Consider the following 6800-nt stretch of genomic DNA (forward strand, 5'->3'; position numbering starts at 1 on the left):
CGTTAAAGTCGTGAGGAAACATAGCCAGTGACATTATATATTGATCTTCACCTTTGATTTCACAGGAACATTCACACAACCTTCAATCCAAGATCACATCCCAGTTTGCTGAACTGCACCAGATTCTCACTGAGAAAGAGCAGCGCACACTGGCAGATATCCGGGAGGAAGAGAAGAAGATTCTGAAGACAATGGAGACAAATCTTGGAAACATTCAAGATAATTTAAAATCCATTCAGGAGGAACTCTTAAAGTTGCAGCAACAGATGGATCAAAAAGACAGTGTGGTGTTTCTGAAGGTGAGGGGTTAAACTACAGTTTGGTGAAGTGAAAGTGCACAGTCACAAAATGGTGGGTGACATTTCAGAAATAAATGCTGCAGTTACCAGTGATTGAGAACTGGGTAAATGTTCCCTCTGTTCCAGCTGTTGTTGTTCTCAAACTAATTGGCCTCCCGTATAATCTATGGGATCTCAGGAATACCTGGCCGGAATGTAGAGAGGTGTTTGTATTCTGTAGCGTTTGCAACAACGACGGGTGATCCTATATCTGATCCCAAGCACCACGAATGGACAGAGGGCAGTAAATCTCTCGGATTCTCCAACCTAGAGACTCTGAGAGGTTTAACCTGTTAGACGTATTTAACCCAGAGGAAGATACATTTTTGAAGATTCGGGGGATTGTAATTGAAGGGAATTAGGCAAAGAGGAGGAGTTCAGTCTTGGGCTAGATCAGCCATGACCACATTGTAGGGATTAACATTGAAATCTAGAACGTGGCGCACACATCAGATTGATCATCTATATCGGGTTCCCATCAGCAGTTGGTGGTCATCTTGGGGGAATTTGCTCTGTTTGTTTTGTCCACCTTATTTCACCATAGAATGACATCCCATTCTACATCATAGACAGGCCATTTGGCCCATCCTATCCAGTCAAGTGTTCTGCTCCACTCATCATCCCTCCCACCTACTCTCCACACCCGGTAACAATACCCCAAATTCCAGGAGCCCTAGTGTGTTTATCCCGCTTGCACTGAAATTTATCTCAGCTGTTGGCTTCAGTCCCTCCAATGCAAGCGAGGTCCATGTTCCCAACACTGCATTCTTTTCAGCACTTGTTGAATACAATGTTACATTCCAGCTTTGATTTTTGGTCTCCCCACAAGTAGAGATATTATTTCACCCCCACCCATTTAAATCCACTGATAATTTTAAATTCTATTTCATCATTCCTGACATGTTCTTCAGATAAAATCCCATGACCTGCCCAGTCTTTGCATTGAGTTCTGTGCAAGAGGGAACAGCAGATGCTGGTTTAAACCAAAGATAGACACAAAAATCTGGAGCAACTCAGCGGGACAGGCAGCATCTCTGGAGAGAAGGAATGGGTGACGTTGCAGGTTGAGACCCGAAGTCTGAAGAAAGGTATTGACCCGAAACGTCCCCCATTCCTTCTCTCCCGAGATGCTGCCTGTCCCGCTGAGTTACTCCAGCTGTTTGTGTCGATCTTTGCATTGAGTTCCATCCTCTCAGTTATGACGTCATTCTCATGAACATTCCTTGTGCTTTCCCCCATCGTTCTACATCTCTGCGGCAATATCCGCTTTCTGTCTGCATGGCAGCGGCAATAAGAGTTGGGAAATGGGAATAATCAGAGGGTTGTAGAAAGTTGGTCCCTCAGTCAATTGAGATTTGTGTTTTATTTATTTCAGGAGGAAGCTGGTCGCAAGCAAAGGTAGGATATTGTCTTGACTGAAGCATTGTAAGGTTTTGCTGAATATATTTCTATTGCTCAGATGATATCCCGCTGTTAAATATTTGCAGGGTTCGTGATTAAGCCAAACCACTGTCGGTGGTAGATGTTAACTTGCTGATTGAAAAATTTGATAATCCTTTTTTGTACAACACGGTATTGGCAGAAACACATGATGGCATCAAGCAAGGTAAAGCTTATACCCTTTGCATTGATCTTGTTTCTGGAATCTTTAAATTATGTGTAGATGCAAACATTAATGGTATTTTGGACTGAAGGGAAATTGAAGATTTGATCTTCCACCAAACACAGCTGCAGAAAAGCATCACAGAATCAGAGAGTGATGTCGCACAGAAACAGGCCCTTTAACTCAACATGACTATGCCAACCAAGTTGCCCAACCAAGCTAGTCCCCCTTGCCTGAGTCTGACATATTCTTCCAAGTCTTTCTTATTCATGTCACTAACCAATTATCTGTAAAATGTCGTCATTGTCGCTGCCTTGTCCACTTCCTCTGTCAGTTTGTTCCATACATACACTACGCATTGACTGAAAAAGCTGTTCCATTTTACTGTTTCCACTCTCACCTTAAACTGATGCACTCTTGGTTTATTCTCTCCTACCTTGGGTAAAATACTAGGCTATTCACCCTATCTGTGAAAACATCTATAAAAACAGCCGGATGGGCTCCAAAGACAAATATCCCTGCATGTCCAACGTCTCCTTATAACCCAGCCCTTCAGACCTGAGGAAATTATTGTAAATGATTTTGCACCCTCTCTAATTTGCTAATAACCGTATTGTGTCAAACGCTGTATTTAATATCCTGACCTATGAAAGCATGAGTGACAAACACATTCTTCACCACCCTGCCTGTCACTGTTGCATCTTCCATGGCAATGTGTACCTGCAGCCCAAGATCTCTCAGTTCTATAAAGTTCCCCGTTTACTGTGTATGTCCTGCCCTGGTTTGTCTCAGCAAAGTGCATCACCTCACCTTCACATGAATAAATCCCACCTGCCGTTCCTGAGCCAATTTGCCCAGTTCACAGGGATCCCATTTACTCTCAGATAACCTTCTTCACTCTCCACAATGTCACCAATTTTAGTTCCATCTGCAAACTGACTAACTGTGCAACCTACATACACACCCAATCGTGTATATCAATAAGGAACAACAGTGGACCCTGTCTCCAGTCTGAAAAACAACCCTCTACCTACATCCTCTGTCAGCGACATTCAGGTAAATGTTGTATTCCATCGGCTAGTTCACCCCAGATTCCATGAGATCCAACCTTCCAGAGCGGCCTCTCATGCAGTGTGTAGAAGTTGCATCTCTCAGAGGGCAGTGAATATCTGGAATGTTGTGTCCAAGGTGGTGATAAAAGGCTGAGTTATTGGATATGTGCAACTTGGCTACAAATAATTAATTGATTGATCTAAAAATTAAGATTATGGGGAACTCACACAGAAGAGGAATTGGTGCCAGCTTAGATCAGCCATGATCACATTCAATGGAGGGGCAAGCCTGAGGAGCGGATCCTAATCCTGCTCCTGTTTTCTTGTGTTCCTATGCTCCTGTGGACCGATAAATAGACAGACTTGACACAGAGGAAATGCAGCAAAGATTAACAATACTTGTTCCTGGGACAATGAGTTTGCTGTGCGGGGTGAGATTGAATAGACTAGGCCTGTGTACTCGAGTGTTTGGGTGTATTGGAGGAGATCTCAGTGAAACACGAAGTTCTTACAGGGCTCAGTGGGATGGATGCAAGGGGGATGTTTCCCCTGTCTGAGGGGTCTGGAGAACGGGCACCCTCTCAGAATGTGGGCTGCACCATGTAGGACAGAGATAAGGAGACATTACTGCACGCAGAGACTGGAGAACCTTTGGAATTCCCTGCACAGGTGGCTGTGGAGACTCAGTCATTCAGTGCTCTTGGAGCTGAGAGCCATGGTTGTACATTACAGAATCAGGCCCTTCGGCCCATCACGTCCATGTCCACCTTTTTCCCAGCTTTACTAATCGATTTGCCCACATTACATTGGTATTCTTCTGCACCTCACCTAGATAAGTGCCTCAAATATAATGATTAGATCTCACCACCGCCTCCTCTGTAGCATGTTCCAGATATCAACCATTCTCAGTGTAAAGAAAACATGCTACTCAGAACCACTTTAAAATTCCTTGCTCTCAAGATAAACCTGCACTCTTGATTTGATATCCCTGCTGCAGCACCGATCTCTGCTGCACTCCACCAGTCACAGACCTCCAAGCAGAAAACTCATCCTTCTACCGCTACCTTCTACCTCCAACCACCAAGCCAATTGTGGATCCATTTCACCAGCTCGCCTTGGATCCTTACATGCGGAACATTGTCAAGTCCCTCAGTGAAGTTCATATATTGGTTCACAATAAGATCGGTGTGTTCTTTGTTGTACACACCCATCAGATCCACCCGTGAATCCCCTCTCTTTCAGCGACCCTACAACCACAAGTCTCCACCCATTCTGTCCAACACCCGATCATTCAGCCTCTGCTTCCTTCCATGGTGCAAGCCACCCTCCCTCTCTCACCCTCCACTCAAAGAAACAGGGGCAGGTCATCTGGCCCCTCGTGTCTCCCCCCATTCAATATGATCATGGCGACCCCACCCCACACCTCTACCTCCTCTTTAACAACCTCAAACTACCACTCACCTCAATATCCTCTTGTTCCGATCTGCCTCCATATCTGAATAACCCACTTCATTTCTCCATCCCCACCGCGATCTCGCAATTCTCCTCACTCTCCGCACTCGTCCTCCCCGTCCACCCTCCCCCATCTCAAGAAATTCCCCTCTCCATCCCTGGATAAAAATTCCAGGAAATATGTCTGTTGTCCACCCGATGTGGTTGTGGGTGAAACCCCAGGCAAGGTGTCAGTTGTCCGCCCGCCTGTGCCTGAGGCCGAGCGGCTTCTCCCCCGGTCCCGGGGCCGCGCTGCCCGAGTCTCCCCCCGACCCCCGGGGACTCTCTGATTCTCTGCTTCTCCCCCCAGTCTCCGGCACCCTGGATGCGGAAACAGCGGATGCGCAGCTCGAGGTGTCTGAGGATCGGAAGAGGGTGAGATGTACCCGGACCCGGAGGCGTCTCCCTGACACCGGGAAGAGGTTTATAGGCTGGTATTGTGTGCTGGGATCGGAGGGATTCACATCGGGGATACATTACTGGGAGGTGGAGGTGGCGGTGAGTCAGGGCTGGAGTCTGGGAGTCGCCGCAGAGTCTGTGGAGAGGAAGAGAGGGGTCAAACTGACCCCGGAGACTGGAGTCTGGAGCATCAGGCGGTTGGATGACGAGTTTGATGCATTCACCTCCCCTCCATCCCCTCTCCCCGCCCGTCCCATCCCCGGGAGGGTGGGAGATTATCTCAGTTACGAGTCCGGGACAGTTTCATTTTACGACGCGGACACCAAGTCCCATCTCCACACCTTCACTGGGAATAAATTCATGGAGAAACTTTATCCTTACTTCGGGCCTTGGGATGAAAACTGGCTGAGAATCTGCTCCGGTTCCGCTCCGGGTGTGTAAAATAATGTAAATGTGGGAAGAGTGAAATAAACAGCCACTGAAATCAGAGCTGTCTGTCTGTCTGTCGATCCGTTCATTTTAACGCGTTAACCGCGTCCGGCAACGGAACAGAAATTACTTTAGTGAAAATATAAAGATTGAAACAATCTCCCTTCCCGCGGGTTCAGCAGCAGCCGCGGGTGGGCGGCGGGTCCTGAGCTCCGGGCTCCCCCGGGTCCTAAACTCCCCCCGAGTCACAACGCGACACAAGCGGTGTTGGTGCGGAATTCAACAGCGGCGTAAAGGCGAGTTTGGGGATAGGTGGAGATATTTTATTTTATTAGAAGTAAGTACAGCCATATGGCACCAAAGTGCCTAATATATATTTTCATAATACATTTTATGTACAACTTCTTTTTTTTGTTACATTGAAAAAAGATTAGGATAAGAAAAATAAGTTAGATAGTAAAGGATAGAAAGATGTGAAATATATAGTGTGTGAAGAAAGAAAACGAGTAAATGAAGAAAGTTGAGAGAGAAAATAGAGAAAAGAAAATAAAATAAAAAAGAAAAGGTGATCATTATTTATAATCTTGACCAACCATCGTCCAGTCCTGAAACAGTTATTTTTTATAATTGTGTTGCACCATATGATTCCAAAAAAACGACGAATGGAGACCAACTCGTTATGAATTGGTCTGATTTATCCATTAGGAGGAATCGCATTTCCTCAAGATGAGCGGTGTCCAACATACTTGCAATCCACATTTTAAGCGTTGGTATTGATGTACCCTTCCAAAATTTAAGTATTAATTTTTTTGCTATTATTAAACCATAGTTAAGGAATAGATTTTGAGATGTGTTCAATTTATTCCCATCTGCCATTACACCAAATATAATCATTTCAGTATTAGGTTACATTCTTGTCTTGAATAAATTTGTAAATATTTCAAAAATATCATTCCAAAATCTATAAAGTTTTATGCAGGAAACTAAGGAGTGTGTTATAGTTACCTTTTGGACTAGACATTTATCACAAGTGGCGGATATATTTGGATAAAATTTGTTCAATCTTGTTTTTGAATAATATAATCTATGTACAATTTTAAATTATATTAGATTATGTCTTACATTAATTGAACATTTGTGAATATATATCAGGTATTTTTCCCATTTAACCTTCGTAATTTTTATCATTAGTTCCCGTTCCCACTCTTCTCTAAGTACCTCTGTCGATGGTAGGTCTATATTTAGAATACTATTATATAAATATGATATTAATTTTTGTGAGTCAGCTTCAATATTCATTGCTTCTTCCAATAAGTCAGGAGTTACTTTTTGATATCCTTGTATATTTTTTTCAGGAAATCGCAAATCTGAAGATATTTAAAATATTGGTTGTTTTTCAATTTAAATTTTAATTGCAGTTGTTGGAATGATAGTAGGTTTCCCATTTCGTACATATCCCCGATCCTTCTAATTCCGAGACTTTCCCAT

General features: G+C 44.1%; 1 long non-coding RNA gene across 1 annotated transcript; it reads left to right on the forward strand.

The window, feature by feature from the left end:
* Nucleotides 1-265: 265 nt before the first annotated feature.
* LOC116970129 lies at nt 266-4908 on the forward strand. The gene is made up of 4 exons (XR_004411024.1): nt 266-299; nt 1714-1736; nt 1826-1944; nt 4795-4908. It is a non-coding gene; the product is annotated as an uncharacterized LOC116970129 (long non-coding RNA).
* Nucleotides 4909-6800: the final 1892 nt, after the last annotated feature.

The sequence above is a fragment of the Amblyraja radiata genome, unplaced genomic scaffold (genome assembly GCF_010909765.2).
Source record: "Amblyraja radiata isolate CabotCenter1 unplaced genomic scaffold, sAmbRad1.1.pri scaffold_552_ctg1, whole genome shotgun sequence".
Lineage (NCBI taxonomy): Eukaryota > Metazoa > Chordata > Chondrichthyes > Rajiformes > Rajidae > Amblyraja > Amblyraja radiata.